Raw genomic sequence first — 18416 nt, forward strand, 5'->3', positions numbered from 1 at the left:
AAACTGCTCTACAAATGTTGTGGTGCTTTTTCTCCTTTAGTCCTTGTGGGAATGAAAAAAAATTAGCTAAACCTACGTTTTATTGGTTAAAATTTAGATTTTCATTTTCGCGGCCTACTTCCAATAAATTCTGCAAAAAGTCTGTGGGGTCAAAATGCTCACTATACCTCTAGATAAATTCCTTGAGGGGTGTAGTTTCCCACATGGAGTCACTCTTTGGGGGTTTCCACTGTTTTGACCACTCAGGGGCTTTGCAAATGTGACATGGCCACCGCAAACCATTCCAGTTACATTTGAATTCCAAATGGTGTGCTTTCCCTTCTGAGCCCTGCCGTGTATCCAAACAGCCTTTTATGACCACATGTGGGGTACTGTTTTACTCGGGAGAAACTTCTCTACAACTGTTGTGGTGCTCTTTCTGATTTAGTCCTTGTGGGAATGAAAAACAATTAGCTAAACCTACGTTTTATTGGGAAAAATGTAGATTTTCATTTTCACGCCCTACTTCCAATAATTTCCGCAAAAAACCTATGGGGTCAAAATCCTCATTATATCCCTAGATAATTTCCTCAAGGGGTTTAGTTTCCAAAATGGGGTCACTTGTGGGGGGTTTCTACTGTTTTGTCCCCTCAGGGGCTTTGCAAATGCGACATGGCCTCCGCAAACCAATGTTGCTAAATTTGAGCTCCAAAAGACAAATGGCACTCCTTCCCTTCTAAGGCCTGCCGTGTGTCAAACAGCAGTCTATGACCACATGTGGGGTATCGTTTTACTCGGGACAAACTGCTCTACCAATTTGGTGGTGCTTTTTCTCCTTTAGTCCTTGTGGGAATGAAATAAAATTAGCTAAACTTACATTTTATTGGGAAAAATGTAGATTTTAATTTTCACGTCCTACTTCCAATAATTTCTGCAAAAAACCTGTGGGATAAAAATGCTCACTATACCCCTAGATAATTTCCTCAAGGGGTATAGTTTCCAAAATGGGGTCACTTGTGGGGGGTTTCTACTGTTTTGGCACCGCAAGAGTCCTTCAAACCTGATATGGTGCCTAAAATATATTTTAATAAAAACAAGGCCCCAAAATCCTCTAGGTGCTCCTTTGCTTCTGAGGCTGGTGCTTCAGTCCATAAGCACACTAGGGCCACGTAAATATTGAGTTGCATTTTTCTGGTGAAACTTTCTGTGTTACAAAAAAAATGGATTCAAAATGAATTTCTGCAAAAAAACACGAAGTACAGTAAAAAATTGTGTAGTACCGTGTTAGCCAGAGACAATATGAAATGTTAAATACTTTTGTGTCAAAAAAGACAAAAGTATAATAGGTATGATACCTTTATTGGCTAACCATAAAAGTTCTATATGCAAGCTTGCATATAGAACTTTTATGGTTAGCCAATAAAGGTATCATACCTATTATACTTTTGTCTTTTTTGACACAAAAGTATTTAACATTTCATATTGCAAAAAAACACGAAATTTGTAAATTTCCCCTCTACTTTGCTTTAATTCCTGTGAAACGTCTAAAGGGTTAAGAAACTTTCTAAATGCTGTTTTGAATTCTTTGAGGGGTGCAGTTTTTAAAATGGGGTGATTTATTGGGGGTTTCTAATATATAAGGCCCTCAAAGCCACTTCAGAACTGAACTGCCCCCTGTAAAAATAGCCTTTTGAAATTTTCTTGAAAATGTGAGAAATTGCTGCTAAAGTTCTAAGCCTTGTAACGTCCTAGAAAAATAAAAGGATGTTCAAAAAATGATACCAAACTAAAGTAGACATATGGGGGATGTTAGTTAGCAACAATTTTGTGTGTTATAACTGCCTGTCTTACAAGCAGATACATTTAAATTGATAAAAATGCTAATTTTTGCAATTTTTCACTACATTTTGGTGTTTTTCACAATTAAATACTGAATGTATCGACCAAATTTGACCACTATCTTAAAGTCCAATGTGTCACGAGAAAATAATCTCAGAATCGCTTGGATAGGTAAAAGTATTCCGACGTTATTACCACATAAATTGAAACATGTCAGATGTGAAAAATGAGGCTCTGTTAGGAAGGTCAAAAGTGGCTAAAGAGGGAAGGGGTTAAGATATTACTTGGCAGAAAGTTCAGGCTTGTCTCAATCCATGCACCATTGAAGTGGATGGGCAAAATAAGGGAAATAATGCTGGGGTGACACATTGGTTCCTAGCATTACAGGACTTTGATTTTGGGGTGGTACATAGGCCAGGTAAATTACATGTAAATGCAGATGCACTGTCAAGGGTCCACTGTTTGTTTGCAGCAGGTGTCGAGCCCCGTGGCTACCGGCAGAGGGGGGGATATGTAAACAATCAGTGGGTAAAGTAGTTGTTGGCAGATATGTATCATTGAGGCTCCTTGTCTCAGTAATGTAAGTAACTGGAGTTTGGGTCCTGGTTTTATGGGTGACTGAATATGTAAGAAGGTCGCTCCATACTCCATGCCTGGTGTTGTCTACCTGAACCTGGAGTCCAGGTGTGTCGAGAGAGACAAATAAAGAAGACTGCCAGAGAATAGTGTGTGCAGAAAGACCAGACTGGGAGTGAAAAGCCTGAATTTACCAGGGTGCAAAGAGCAAGCACATTTGGACTGAACCTACAAAGCTTAGTGAGAAGCACTGAACTTGAGTTGTATGTTGTCCTGAAACTAAGGACCTTTTATTTTCTACATTTCCTGCTAAAGCAAGCCTGTTTAAATTGCTGTTTGTGACTGTGCACAATAAACTCTGGACAACTGTACATGTAAATCTGCCTGATTGTTTGGCTACAAGACTGACTGGAAGGTCCCGTTTTACAATATATATATATATATATATATATATATATATATATATATATATATATATATTGTGATGCTTCAGGGAAACTCCTTTTGTTTTACTTATACTGGAAATCCAGGAATTTGCAATGCGGGTGGTGTGGCCATATACTATGTAACTTAAAATATTAAATATTTAACTTTGTAAAATCAATTCTGAAACTAATGACCACAAATATGACTAGTTTGTTTTTAATTTTTCATTTCTAAATTATTTAATTTACAGGAGTCTGCAGTTTGAATTTTTTTACAGTAATTGTTGCTAGCTGGTATAATGGGAGTAGTAGTTGTGCTCATAAAAATATCTCTTAGTTATAGCTCTCTGTTGAATTATCGTGCAGTCCAAATAAAATGTAATTAGGTATTATGTCAAGCTTTGTATGCAAGTGTTAATACATTAATAAAATTAGATAACAATATATAGTCCCCATAATATAATTTTTATAATGATTATTTTTATAATAATTTTTACCTCCATGCATTTTAATTAAAAATACAGAGGATATAATGTGTTTTTCCATTTGCAACAACTCTTACCGTGCTCTAGAAGGCAATTTTCGCTCACTGTCTTGTAAAACCCATTAGAATTGCCAGCCGTATTAACATATATATCATTTTAATGAAGGCAGAATACACTATCAAGCTCCTTGTTAAATTAAAATCATGACCTACTAGTCCGATCTCACAATTGGGTGTAAATTTGCTGATTAACTATCCTGAAGAAAAAATATTTACAAAAAACCCTCAGAGACTGATTGTTAATGATGAATCACTTCAGCAGAGAGAATCATAATACTGTATATGTAATGGTCTATAAGTTCTGCTGGTTGTAGCATTATACACAGTAATGTTGTTATAGTCAGAATACCATGAGAAGATAATCTCAATTTCAAATGCAAGAAATATATCCAGGGCATACTAGATTCAATGGGGGGAATTTATTAAGCACACTATGGCATTTTTGTTGCGTAGAAAAGTCAGGTCTGTTGCCCACGACCATGGTGATTTTTTTGGTGTGCAAAACATTGGATTCGTTGTCTTTTTATCTGTGGTCTATTTGTCTGCAAAAAAACCTTCTGGAGTATATGCGTGTGTCATCAGCATTCATGGATCCGCAAAAAAAAAGGAAGGCTGGAATTGATGTCACCAGTTTGTCCCAACCCCCTGACTAGGTCACATGATCCGCAAATGCGGACAGTAAAATGACATGTCCTGAGGTTTTGCGGCCCGGACATTATAGCCCTCTGCATGCCTCCAATTTGATACAGTGCCAAACAGCGGTTTTTCATCCAGATTCTGTATGAATCTAGCAAAAAAAAAAAAGAAAAAGTGCTCCATCGGAATTTGTATAACATACTGTATGTATCTTCTTGAGTAGAACATTTCTGTAATTTTGCGCTCTGCAGAAGCATCATATGGCAACACACAGACTGCTTAAAGGGGTACTCATGGCATTTTAGTTTGATGAACTATCCTTAGGATAGGCCATCAATATCAGATCAGTAGGGTTACGACTCCGACTGACTGCAGGGGCCGTGGCATTCCTTGCCGCAACGTCTTCAGTATTTACCAGGTACAGCTCCGTACACAAACGTAGCGGCTGTGCCTTGGATTGCTTCTTGAATGCCGCAGCCCTATAAATCGCTGATGGCAATCCAAATTACCCAGAAAATCCCTTTAAAGCTCCATAGACTGGAGCCACAGGGACTCTGTGAGACTCTGTAAAGTCTTTGTGCAATGTGCATTAGACCTAAGTCTTATTTTACACCAGGGGTCTTAAACTCGGCCAGGTAAGTGGGCCACATATAGAAAAAATGTTAAGTTGATGGGCCGCATTACTTGCAAATTTGATACAACACAAAATTATCGTTAATAAATTAGTTATTTGAACTACTATAACAATACTACATTACTATAATAATACTGCATTACTATAACAATACTACATTATATAATAATACTGCTAGGTTTAAACTTAGCGAGTTTTCTCCACGTGCTTCTTTTAATAATCCAGTTTTCCAGTTTAAGGGTCGCTAAATACAGTCTGGTAGCTCAGTTGGCAGCTTTTGGCAGACTCACGAATGTCAGCCCCTTTTTAGGTAGTGCCACAGAGCCCTCTGTAGATAATGCCACAGAGCCCTCTGTAGATAATACCACAGAGCCCTCTGTAAATAATGCCACAGTGCCCTCTGTAGATAATGCCACACCCCCTAGGTAATGCCACAGTGAACTCTGTAGATACTGCCACAGTGCCCCTGTTTATAATGCCACATACCCCTTGTAGATAGTGCCACACCCCTCCCCTCCATTAGGGCTCCCTTTAGGAGTGGAATCCCAGCTAGAGCGCTGACACTTTGGCCGGGGATTCCTCTGCTGGAGGAGCTCCTGACATCACTGTCCATAGATAGTGAAGTTAGGGGTTCCTCCTGGACCAGAAAGTGATGTCAGGGGCGTGCCCAGAGCTGGAGTCCAGGAACAGAGCCGCTTCTAGCACTCTGTCTGGGATTCTAACTCTGCTCCTGTCATCACTGTCCAAATATTGACAGTGATGTCAGGGCAACCCCAGACCCGGAGTCCCAGGTAGAGCGTTACTAGTGCTCTGCCTGGGACTCCAGCTCTGCTTCTGACATCTGTCCATATATATGCACAGTGATGTCACGGGCAACCCCAGAGCCAGAGTCCTGGGCTAATAGCACTCTGCTCTGGGACTCTGGCTCTGGGGAAGCCCCTAACATCACTGTCCATATATGGGAGTCCCGGAGCATAGCCTGTACTAGCGGCTCTGTGTCCCGCGGGCCGCAGATGACGGCCGCATGCGGCCCGTGGGCGGCATGTTTGGGGCCCCTGTTTTACACTATATAGAATCTGCTTACAAAAGATGAATTTAAAAATATTTTGCATGAAACCCATAGATCTTAATCTTCCTCATCCTCAGACATTATTTAGATCTTAATTTTAGTGGTTAAGACGCATTGTGTCAGATCCCATCCCCAGACTTGCAATGGGGTTCCGCTTATCACATACCTACTAGCAATTTCCTGTTTAAACATATACTATTCGCAAGTACCTATTATTTACTTATCCCAAAAATATACCAATCTATTCATCCCCACTGGAACATACTTAATAGAGCATATGTCCATACTGTAGAATTTCAATTCTTACCGCTACTTTGTCATAAATGCCCCTGCAATTTAAGATGACATTGGTAGTCTAACAAAAAGAAGTCACTAGAAGTTATGACTTGTTCTTACTTGCATTGTGCTCAATGCTCAGATATTATCTGTGATACATTTTACCGCACATAAAAGCATTTTCTACCTGTAACTTATCCTTTGTCAAATGTCCGCACAGTTTCGTAAATGTCAGGGAAACCACCCAACACATACAAGAAAGCAATTTACATCACAAGTGTTGATAAAAAAAAAAAAAAAATAGACTTCCTATATAATGACATTTTCAAAAGACTGAACACCAATATATAATTTTCAACAGGCACAATGCATAATATGCAAGGCCTTTGTTAAGGCCTTGTACACACCGATTTTCAAACGATCTGAGGTTTAAAAAAACAATTGAGGATCTGATGGATGTTTCCATTATTACTATCCTTCTACTGGCCCAACGAGGAGCAACCGCAATGGCTCTTGAGGGAGCTGTGCACTAGCCAGCAATAGCTTGTATAAACCTGAATGTCACTGAGCAACATTTACAGATCAGGCAACCGATAAATTCATATATTTTTTTTTTTTTTTTTATAGTTGATTTTCTGCTGTAGTCACACTGGGCAATTATTGTTATGATTGCTCAGAAATGAGAAAATGTTCTCAATATATTTTTATACCGGTAAAAGCTTGCTTTTTCATATACAGAGCTCCAAAGAGATAACATACTGGCTACTGGCAGCCGCCACTAGAGGAGCTTACTGCATATTGTCTCATCATTGAGTTCAATGCATAACAGTTTGTAGTAAACTTCTAGGCTTCCTCCTTATCTCTATCTATGCAGGGCATTTGGAGCTCTGTATCAGAATAACAAAGCCATGACCACTATAAAAACGTATCAGAACTTTAAAAGGGTTGTCCAGTCCCTAAAAATTTAAGGCCTATCCCTAGGGGTCCGACTCTCAGGCCCACCTGCCGATCAGCGGATTTGAAGGGGCGGTAGTGCTCATACGAGTGCTGCTCCCCCTTCATTCCTGATCTACTCGTACTGTGAATCGCCAAGTCTCACTTTTAGCGGCAGTTCACAGTACTACAGCCTTCTCCCATTGAAGTGAATAAGAGAAGGCTGGAAGCGGCGGTCCACATTATTACAAAAGACCGATCAGATATTGATGTGACCTATCCTGAGGAAAGGCCATCAATTTTTAGGGACTGGACATCTCCTTTAATCAGCCAAAAATTTTGAGCCTATTTAGATTTAAAAAAAACAAAACACAATGATATTCAAGGGAGGAAATTCACTTTATATGGTTAAACAAGTATTAATAGGAAAGGTGCAAATTATTTCAAGACAAATTTGAAGACATGATCAATAGTTGGCCTTGATTAACCCCTTAATGACCAGCCTATTTTAGACGTTAATGACCAAGCTTTTTTTTAAGTTTTTCCATCGTCGCATTCCAAGAGCTATAACCTTTTTATTTTTGCGTCGACATAGCTGTATAAGGTCTTTTTTTTTGCGGGACAAGTTGTATTTTTTAATAGCACCATTTTGAGGTACATATTATTTATTGATTAACTTTTATTAACTTTTTTTTGGGGGGGAATAGAAAAAAATCTGTAATTTCGCCACTCTTTTTTGCGTCCTAAATCTACGCCGTTTACCGTGTGCTATAAATAACACAATAAATTTATTCAGCGGGTTGTTACGATTGCAACGATACCAAATTTGCATAGTTTTTGTATGTTTTACTACTTTTACACAGTAAAAACGCTTTTTTTTCAAAATTATTTGTTCTTGCGTCTCCATATTTGAGGAGCCGTAACGTTTTTATTTTTTTGCTGATGCAGTTGTGTGAGGGCTTTTTTCTTGCGGGACGACTTGTAGTTTTTATTGGTACCATTTTTGAGTAGATGCGACTTCTTGATCACTTTTTAATCACATTTTTTTAAAGTCAGGACTCACAGAAAACAGCAATTTTTCCATCTTTTTTTATTTATTTTTTTACGGTGTTCACCGTGCGGGTTAAGTAATGTAATAGCTTTATAGTCGGGGTCGTTACGGATGTGGCGATACCAAATATGTGTAACTTTTTTACTTTATTTTGTTTTTTTAATACTGAAGCAGTTTGTAAGGGGAAAAAGTGGGTTTTTAATTTTTTTTTTCAAATTTTTTTTTAAATTAACTTTATTAAACTTTTTTTTTAACTTTTTTACTAGTCCCACTAGGGGACTTTGATATGCGATTCTGCGATCGCTATTATAATACACTGCAATACTTCTGTATTGCAGTGTATTATGCCTGTCCGTTTAAAACGGACAGGCATCTGCTAGGTCATGCCAGAGGCATGATCTAGCAGGCATTCGCTCCAGGCAGACCTGGGGGCCTTTATTAGGCCCTCGGCTGCCATCGGACACACTGACACTCGGCGATCTTATCACCGGGTGTCGGTGGGATGAGAGGGAGCTCCCTCTCTCTGTCCAAAACTACTCAGATGCGGTGCTCGCTATTGCGCACCGCATCTGAGGGGTTAAACGGGTGAGATCGATACTAATATCGATCTCACCCGGCAGAGCAGGGACGCCCCCAGCCCTCAGCTGCCTCTGGCAGCTGAGAGCAGGGAGATTTGACAGCTCCCTGCTCTGTTTACTTATTCCGATGCCGCGACGTAAAAAGTCTATGGCATCGGAATAAGGCCCGTTAGTGACCGACGTAAAAAGACTATGGGCCGGTCACTAACGGGTTAAACAATAGCTAGTATACAGTCACACTTATTCCAGAAAGCAAAGTATCACGTGTTCACTAACATTTTATGATTTTTATGATCATTACATGAATAAAAAAGTAAAATATTTAGCATTATTTGATATATCAGGTTCTCTATATTTTCATGATTTAGATTTAGAAAATCTTGTTCTGCATGTATTGGACAAGATTAATAAAAATAAGGATATAAAGGTACAGTGTAATATCATTTTATTCTTGGTTGGGTCAATCCTCAATTTGGATGAATGTTTCTACATTTAAATAGAAGAATATCTAATTAGAAACATAAAATACAGTGTTTAAATTCATGGCAAATGTTTACAAGCTAAAAAAAAAGGTGTTTTTTTAACTTTTCCCACTGATTTTAAAAGTTTTATCCACTCTTTATTGCCTCACGGACAAAAGACAAGCTGGATGGCAAAATAAGGATGATAAAATGTTCCCCAACTCATTCGCCCCCACAAAGTATGTAGCTTAAAATAGCAGTAGTAATTTACGACATTCAACATGAGATTCCTGGTATTCGAGGATAAATGTAATATCTAGCTGCTCGTAATAGAACATGTCAGTGGTTTATTTAGTTTCTAGATAATGATGATCAGTGTTAAATTCAGCATCTCATAACTAATGGTCAATGCAGGGACATGTCACGTATGCAATCTTTACAGATGCAAAGGGGCCCAGTGGGTAAGGCCAGGTTCCCACGGGTCGGATACACTGCATAAAACTACTCAGCGTATTCGACCAAGAACCCACAAGAAATTCCGCCAGAAAAATCACACCAAATTGTGGTGCAGGTTTTCGGGCAATATCTCCACTGCAGAAAGGAGTGGCAAAAATAACACCACTCCTACTTACACCTGGCGGGTACATCTGTTCTAAGTGCAGCCCAGCCTCCTGGGATAAAGCTGCAGCCCATGTGACCGCTGCAGCCTGTGATTAACCGCAGGAGCCACATGGGATGAAACACCACCCCAGGAGGTTGGGCTACACTTGTCAGGTCCGTATTTCAGGGTAGCTTCCTTCTCCATGTTATTTCACACCGAATAACCACCTCTGTAAATTGAGAGCTGAAGGCATGCCTGGAAAGAAGTAAACCAGCCAGAGATGTTGGCACACAGCTTTCCCCAGATCAGACAGGAAGAGAACTGAACTTTATTCAGAACAAAGAAACACAGAAAAAGACACATGCCCCCTCCCTAGAGATGTGGGACTTGCTTAAGCCCCCATTGGCTCCTCAGCTGTAAGTTCTCCTGTACATTCTTCTGCACACTCCTCTTGCATTCCAGGGGGCGGTGTCTTCCATAGGCGTGTTATGCAGGCTCTTTGTGCTCCATGAATCCAATCTCTTTGTGTAATATACTGAATATATATATAAGGATAATATTTTTCAAACAATATACATGGTAATGATCCCTGACAGTCCCCCCTAAAAATATTATTACTCTATCCCTGAGTCTTGCCTATCAACCTACCACTGACCACTCGAACCAGGCGGGTAGGGGTTTTGATTTCTTCACCAGCTTGAGACGAGCTACTCCTGATGAGTAATCCCCCTTTGTACCTGGACTTCCAAGGTTTCGGAGTGGTCCTGACTGTCCCTATTCTCCTCAGGATACAGGATGGTTGTCTTGGTATAATCTACAAACAGCTGCTGGTTGTAATATATATATATAATTAATCCAGTCTACATTTTTGTTAATGGTAATAATTGTCGCACTGTCACTTACTGTCCTAATGGGACTTTTACCCCTGCAGATATAACAGGTCATGGGCAGCACAGTGACCTTCACCTCACACCTTCACATAAACTCCTCAGATTGTAATTTGCAGCACCGTGGCATATTTACACACATTATAATTATAAACCTCAGACATTATAAACAATAGGTATTAACCAACAATTTAAAAACAGGGTTTACTGCAAGGAAAAAGACCCTAGTAAAAAAGGTTAGGAGCGGTTACTGATGTATTTTACATTTGAAATGAGTAGTAGCAAAGCTGTCCACTAGTCAAATATAATAAATAATACAGACTTTAATTATACGAATTCCCCTTCAAAATCTAGATAAGTCCATTAGATAGAGAGACTACTAAATCTAGATTTAGCATACAAGTGATCAGAGAAAAAGTTCTAAATAAAGTGCTAGTGCAATTGATTCGCAAAAATAAATGACAGCAGCTTACCCATAGTAGATATGATAGTTCTCAGTGTTCGCTCCAACACAATGACCCCAACGCGCGTTTCGCTGGTAAATTGCTTCCTCAGGGGGAGATGTGTGACCCCTTGAAAAAGCCATCCACGCGAAACGCGCGTCGGGGTTTCTCGTCACTTGGAAAGCTACTAGATCGTAGGAACCACATGGGTTAGTAATTTTACTTGCTGCGCTCTACATTAATCTACTTAGTTCCCACACCTATATTTATACTCTGGGAATATCTATGTGCCTTACTTAGGTTTAGTGACTTTTTGAACTTGCTATTTAGTGCTTTGTATACAAGCAAGCATGACTGTTGTTATTGATAATGTCTAGTTTATACTTTGCTTCTTACCAACGTTACTATAAGCCTGACTGTGGCGGTTATGCGATCTACTTAAATACCGTATTCTGGCCTCCTGCTTCTGCTTTATTCATTGCCACTTAACTTTTGTCTCAGCAACAGTTCACACTATATCTTTTGTTGGAAGTTTTCTTCCTTTTACTGTGCTATATAGAAGTGGTTCCTCCTTGTTCTCCTACGTTATTTGGAGGTATACAGTTGTCTGATTTGTAGTCTACTTTTTAATCTATATGTAACCTGTATTGTCAAATAAAATTTATTTTTCTATGCCTTTGGCAAATTATATTCTAATAGTGCATGACTCCTTATTCTCTGTGTTTTCTAATACTAATGTATTGCAGTATATTGTTGTTTTTACAGGCTTCTGAAACAGCACGATCGCTGTTCCTGTCAGTTAGTCCCGGGTGTCAGCTTAGCACGTGAGCCCGCTCCATACATCAAGCCCCGCACCTTGACGTGCTATTAAGTCATAGTGCGCAAAGGGGTTAATGCACAGACGATGGTGCAAAGTGAAAATTGCAATTTTCCAGTGATATGCCATTTTAGTGCATAATGTGCTGTGCCCAGTTTGTGCCACTGAAGACAAATACCTCATAAAACGTTAAGCGGGTTCTCCCAAGTAGGGCGATGCTATATATGTGGATGCAAACTGCTGTTTAGGCACGCTGCAGGGATCAGAAGGGGGGGGGGCGCCATTTGGCTTTTGGAGAGCAGATTTTGCTTGGTGGTTGTTCTGTTTGGGGTTTTACTGGTATTTCATTTTATAATGTGGGGGCATATGTAATCTGTGCGGGGTACATCAGGGTATATGTAATCTGTGCGGAGAACATCAGGGTATATGTAGGCTGTGCGGAGAACATCAGGGCATAAGAGGGTACCATAATGCGGTAAATAAATAATTCTTAGATATGTGGCCAGTGTCGTACTGATAAATGACGCCCGATCTTATCCGCTTTTGGAACACTGCACATTTTGTATCGCCATATTCTGAGCGCCAGAACTTTTGTATTTTTTCACCGATGGAGGGAGCTTTGTGAGGGTTAATTTGTTGCGGTACGATCTGTAGTTTTCATTGGTACCATTTTGGGGCACATGTTGTTTTTTTTTTTATTACATTTTTTTGCAAGCCAGGTGACCAAAAACAAGCATTTGTGCTAATGATTTTTAGTTTATTATTTTTTTTTTTTTTTACAGCGTTCACCATGCGCTATAAATGCCAATTTTACTTTATTCTGCGGATCGGTACGATTATGGCGATTCCTTATGTATATCGTTTTTTTATGTTTTGCCGTGTTTGCACAGTAACATCACTTTTTTATAAAATAATTTATTTTCTGTATCACCCTATTCTGAGAGCCATACTTTTTTTTATTTTCTCAGTCAAAAGAAGCTGTGTAAGGGCATGTTTTTTTTTTGCAAGACGGGTTGTAGGTTTTATTGGTATTATTCTAGGGCACATGCGACTTTTTGATCACTTTTTATTCTATATTTTAGGAGGGTTGGTGACCCAAAAATATAGATTCTGGCACAGATTTTTATAGATTTTTTTTTTTTGTTTGCGGTGATCACCGTGCGGGAAAAATAACATAGTTTTATAGTTTGGGTCGTTACAATGGTGGTGATTCCAAATATGTGTACTTTTTTAATGTTTTTATTATTTTACTATAATAAGACTTATTATAGGAAAAAAATAAGTTCTTGTTTTTTTAACATAACTTTTATTTTTACACTTTTATTAACTTGTTTTTACTTATTTTTTTTTGGCCCACTAGGGGACTTGCAACTCTGATCGCTGCTAGAATACATTACACTACCTAAGTAGTGTAATGTATTCTAACTGTCATTGTGACGTGACCGTCACTCTGACAGGAAGCCTAGGAGGAGTAGCCTCCGGCTGCTCCTCCTAGGCTTCCGTACATGGCAACCCGGAGGCCATTGTCTGGCCTCCGGTGCCATGACGAGCATCAGCAGCCCCCCTTAAGCACTGATCACCCTTGTAAATAATGTTGCTGCAAAATGTTTACCCCTCTCTGTATTTTATTGTATTGATAATGTGTGCCCTAAATTATTAAATGCACACCTGCAAGGAGGAAAGCTATACTGCAATACATCCTTCTTGGTGAACATAAGAAATGCTTTGTTAATACCAGTGGTGTTCAAATGTGAAATGGTAATGTGTCACAGACTTCTCTTCCCTGCTCTGTTTCATGGAGAACTTAGAAAATCATAAAATAATTGCATTTAAAAAAACAAAACAAAAATACAGGCACTCAAAAAAACATCCCTTCTCAATTTTACACTAAATATTTCCATAAAAATAAATATTGCTCTGAAAATAAGTATTCTACTTACTATGGGAAGCAGGTCCGAATGGTCTGTAAAAGGATTAATGTTCAGATACTGTAAAATATAAAAAAGAAAGTCCGATACCCTTGCCACATAGTGTAGTAATAGGCCTCAAATATCATCCGGTTTAGTTCACCTGTCTAGGCGATCTTCTGGTGCTATTTGATTCCACTAGCGTGTCTATCAGGTCTTGAACTTATTTCACATTAGGGAGGACACTCAATTGCATGTTTTGTCAGCATTCAAAAAAAGGCTAGATGCTTATCTAATGGCAATTGGCATTAAGGGTTAAAAATAATTTAGCAATGAATGATGTATGATTGACCTGAGAGAGGTTGTACTTGATGAACATGTATTTTTTTAGCCTACGGTAAGTAACTAGTTCATGGCCCACTTTGTTCCTCTGACCGGTCTTCCTTCTGCTCCTCAGTTGGCCAAGTTATTTATCCAACACATCTTCTGCCTGCACAGCTTGCCGCAGCATATTGTGTCTGATCGGGGGGTTCAGTTTACCTCGAGGTTCTGGAGAGCCCTCTGCTGACTTCTTGGCGTGAAGTTGGACTTTTCCTCTGCCTAACATCCTCAGTCTAATGGTCAGGTTGAGAGGATCAACCAGATTTTGGAGAACTACCTACGCCACTTCATCTCCAAGCAGCATGATGACTGGGTGCAGCTGCTTCCATGGACAGAGTTCTCCTACAATAATCACACCAGCAAGTCTACTAGGAATACACCAATCTGCATTGTCTACGGCCAGCACCAACGAATTCCTTTCCTGGTGCCTGATACTTCCTGCAGCTGACTCCACGTTTAGAGACTATTTGCAGATATGGCAGCAGACTCGATCCTCCATCCTAATGGCAGTGGACCGCATGAAACGGATGGCTGACACAAGGAGAAGAGAGCCTCCTTGGTTTCTTCCTGGCAATAAGGTCTGGCTGTCATCCAGGAATATCCGACTGTGGGTGCCGTTATGTCAATTTTCCCCCAGGTTCCTCGGACCGTTCGAGGTCCTGCAGCAGATCAACCCTGTCGCCTACAAGCTTCGGCTGCCTCCTACCCTCACGATTCCCAACTCCTTCCATGTCTCCCTCCTGAAACCTGTGATCCTGAACCGCTATTCCAAGACTCCCAGCCCTGCGGTTGCCTCCAGCGACCCTTCGGAGATCTTGGACACCAAGAGAGTGAGAGGAAAGACTGGATAGAAGGGGGTTTGGCCCTGAAGAGAAGTCCTGGGAGCCAGAGTAGAATCTCAATGCCCCTACTCTTCTGAAGAAGTTTCTCTCTCGCTCTGGTCCCAAGAAGAGGGGGCGTAAGAGGGGGGATACTGTAATGTCCGTGACTGAAGGCTACAGCTACAATCCCCCCTGACAGCCGCAGCCACGAGTCGGCAAGTGCTGGCCCCAGCCTCCTCAGGAGACGCCAGCGCTCGCGTCCACTCACCTCAGCCGGATCCCGTAGGGTGTGCGCGCACACTCATGTCCGCTCTTATAGGGGCAGCGCGCGCACCGGACCTCATTGATTAACTTTGACCCGTGAGTACCCTGGACTATAAGAGGGGTCCAGCCCCCTAGTTCTATGCTTGAGTGTTGTTGTGTTCCCTAGTTTGTCTATGTGATGGCCTCCTAGTGTGTTTCCTGTTCCAGTCCCTGTACCTATACCTGTTTCCAGTTCCTGTTCCTAGCAAACCATATATCCCTGGTTTAGCACTGAGCTGTGCCAAAGTTGTGCTGTGCTGCAACCACGTCTGACCTGCTCCACCTCGCCTGACGTCCGCCTGCTATCTAGTCCCAGCCGAGCCTGTCCTGCTGCTGTCTGAGCTGCCACAGGTACCTATAGTCCTATAGACTCTCACCTGCTCCCTGTTGGCCAGCTGCCTTACCTCCAAGGTGGTAAGGCCCAGTGGGTCCACAGACCCTTCGTGACAGGAGTCTTGAGTGTATTCATGCATATGTCGAGGGCTCCCTGTGAAGCTGGAAGGCAAGATAACCATCTGACCAACATTGCTTGTGTTTCCAACGTTGACGACAGCATCTCGAAGGTGGATATAGCTTTCAGTACAAAGTGCATTCTGATTGAAACTGATGAAGCGAAGTCGATCCGTTTCGATTTTGCCATACATATCAACCAAAAACTGATGGAAAAGATTTAGGCACATCAACAGGTGATTTGAATGGCTCGCCCGCATCATAATTCGATAGGCGTGGAAGGCCATGCACAAAACTTTTTTCCCGGCGGTAACATTTCCGGTACTTGGATTTTTTTGGAAGATTTAAATATCGTATCTGTCTTCGCCTTGACAAAAGATCAGTGGGTACTGAAGTGCGTCATATGATCGATGGGTTACAGAAACTCTGCAGTTGATTATAACGCTTCTGCAGCACAATATCCCAATTTTCAAATTCCCCAACGATCACGACAGCAACTTCATTGACAGTTGGTGCGTTGTATTGCCGCTCATGCTCTGCTGTTGGCCTTCGGTCAGCCTTGATGACCACCTTTGTAGTTATCCGAAGTCATCATTTCCAAAGAGCTCTTTAATATCTTGACATAACAGTGATGTTCGTGAAGCATCTGCTGCAGTTCCAGCAAAATGTCGGCCCCAGTTCCAAGGATGTTGCTCGGTGTTTGCTGAACTTGAAGCTTTTCATCACCCATTAAATAAATCTGCAGAAACTTTGGTGGTTCATTGGGCAATAGCAGGAGAAATCCAAGTCAATGGCAAACTTGACCCTGAGTTTTGAAGGTGGGCATGAAGCCTCTCTCTCGAATTTCGTTCACACCAAATGAAGTCATCTGAAAGCAAGAGTTGTAGCGCCTCAAATTTCCCAGAAAGTGCTTTGGTTTTGGGAGTGTTCGCAGTCATCAGTAACTTGAGTGGTTCTGGTGGTGCAGTAAGTGGGGGTAGTTGAACCTTGCCAGCAGAACAGCACACGACAGGTGGCTCTGACTTCCACTTCTGGGCTTCACAATGTTCACAGGTCGTGTCCATGTTTCCACTATTGACCAAGTTGTGCAGATCATATTCAATTGTTGGGTCGTATTGCATAGCAGCTTTGTTCATGCAATCCCAAGATGTTTGTCGAGAAACAATATTTCTTGCGCCTTGTGCTCAAACCTGACGATCAGTCGCTTGAGGTGTTTCTTCAGCTCTTGCGGTCGCTTGTCGCAATCTTTGATCTTCAAGCCGAGCATTGGTCATTTCTGGCGTTTCTGCTGCTTGACGTATTCTTTGAGCCACGCGTCGACCTTCTCTTTGTTCAGGAGTTTTTATTTTTGTAGCCATGGTCAGTGAAAAGTAAATTTCAGTAAAAGTGGCTTTTAAACCAACCAAAAGTGGCAAAAAGAGGCAAACTTTGTGAAATGTTCAATCCAATAAAAAATCACGATCAGGCAAGTGTGCACGTCGATGCAAATTGAAAAGTGAATGGCAGTGAAAAGTACATTTCAGTAAAAGTGACTTTCAGTAAAGCGATTTTTAATCCAATCAAAAATCGCAAAAGGAGGAAAACTTTGTTCAATGTCCAATCAAAAATAGCTATTCCCTGATTTTAAACCAATGAAAAATCGGGCTTTACACAAACTTGATATATTTCTATCCAGTACCTTTTGACTGTAACAAGATGACCGCTGTCACCATAGTAACCAGCACAGCACATTGAGCTGCATTTATTAAAACTGTTTAATAGAAAAACATATCCTGTGGCCCATAGCAACCAATCAAAGCTGCACTTTCATTTTTTTTTTCTTCCACTGCGCTGGAAATATGAAAGCTGCACTGTGATTTGTTGCTATGGTCAACAAATCCAGTTTTTCTATTAGACAGTTGTGTTAAATGAGGTTCAATCTTCTCCCATAAGTTCCAAGATGTCTGCCATTGCAACCAGCACAAAACATTGTTCTCATACAAGGCACAAGATGGCTGGTATCACCATAGCAACCAGCACAACACATTCTTCTCATATAAACTACAGTGGCTCTCATTATGAGACATGTATAACATTGTAATTTTCAGTAAATACTAACATTGAAAGTCTAATTTATATCAATAATCAAAAGAATTGTCTTTAACATGGATATAAAAATGAACGTTATCGATTGTGTCCATAATAAATCTGGAGACATTTCCATTACAGAGACGTCCCGTTACTGCACAGAGCGTTAGTGTGTGGATGAACAAATAGGTTATAATCTCACTCATACCCCTCCCCCATACTATTTATAGTAGCAAAGCATTGATGACTGACACCCTTTCTGCCTGAAAACACAACTTTGCATAAACACCACCTTTCCTAACCCAGCTTGCTGGACTACATAATGTGATCTGCGCTGCAATGTAGACTATAGCAGTGTTTTTTATTTAGAAAAATAGTCATTTTTGACGCGGAGTTATGACCTATTTTAGCTTTATGCTAATGACTTTCTTAATGGACGTGTTTTACTTTTTGACCAAGTGGGCGTTGTGGGGAGAAGTGTATGACGCTGACCAATCAGTGACCAATCAGCGTCATACACTTCTCTCCATTCATTTAAACAGCACATAGTGATCTCGCTAGATCATTATGTCAGTCACATACTCATACATTAATGTTACTGAAGTGTCCTGACAGCGTATAGACATCACTTCCAGCCAGGACGGGATGTCTATTCAGAATCCTGACACTTCGGTAACGTTTGTGTGAGATTTACAGCACAGCAAGCGTAATCTCGTTTTAAATGACAGTTTACAGCGT

Source organism: Rhinoderma darwinii, chromosome 10 (assembly GCF_050947455.1).
Source record: "Rhinoderma darwinii isolate aRhiDar2 chromosome 10, aRhiDar2.hap1, whole genome shotgun sequence".
Lineage (NCBI taxonomy): Eukaryota > Metazoa > Chordata > Amphibia > Anura > Rhinodermatidae > Rhinoderma > Rhinoderma darwinii.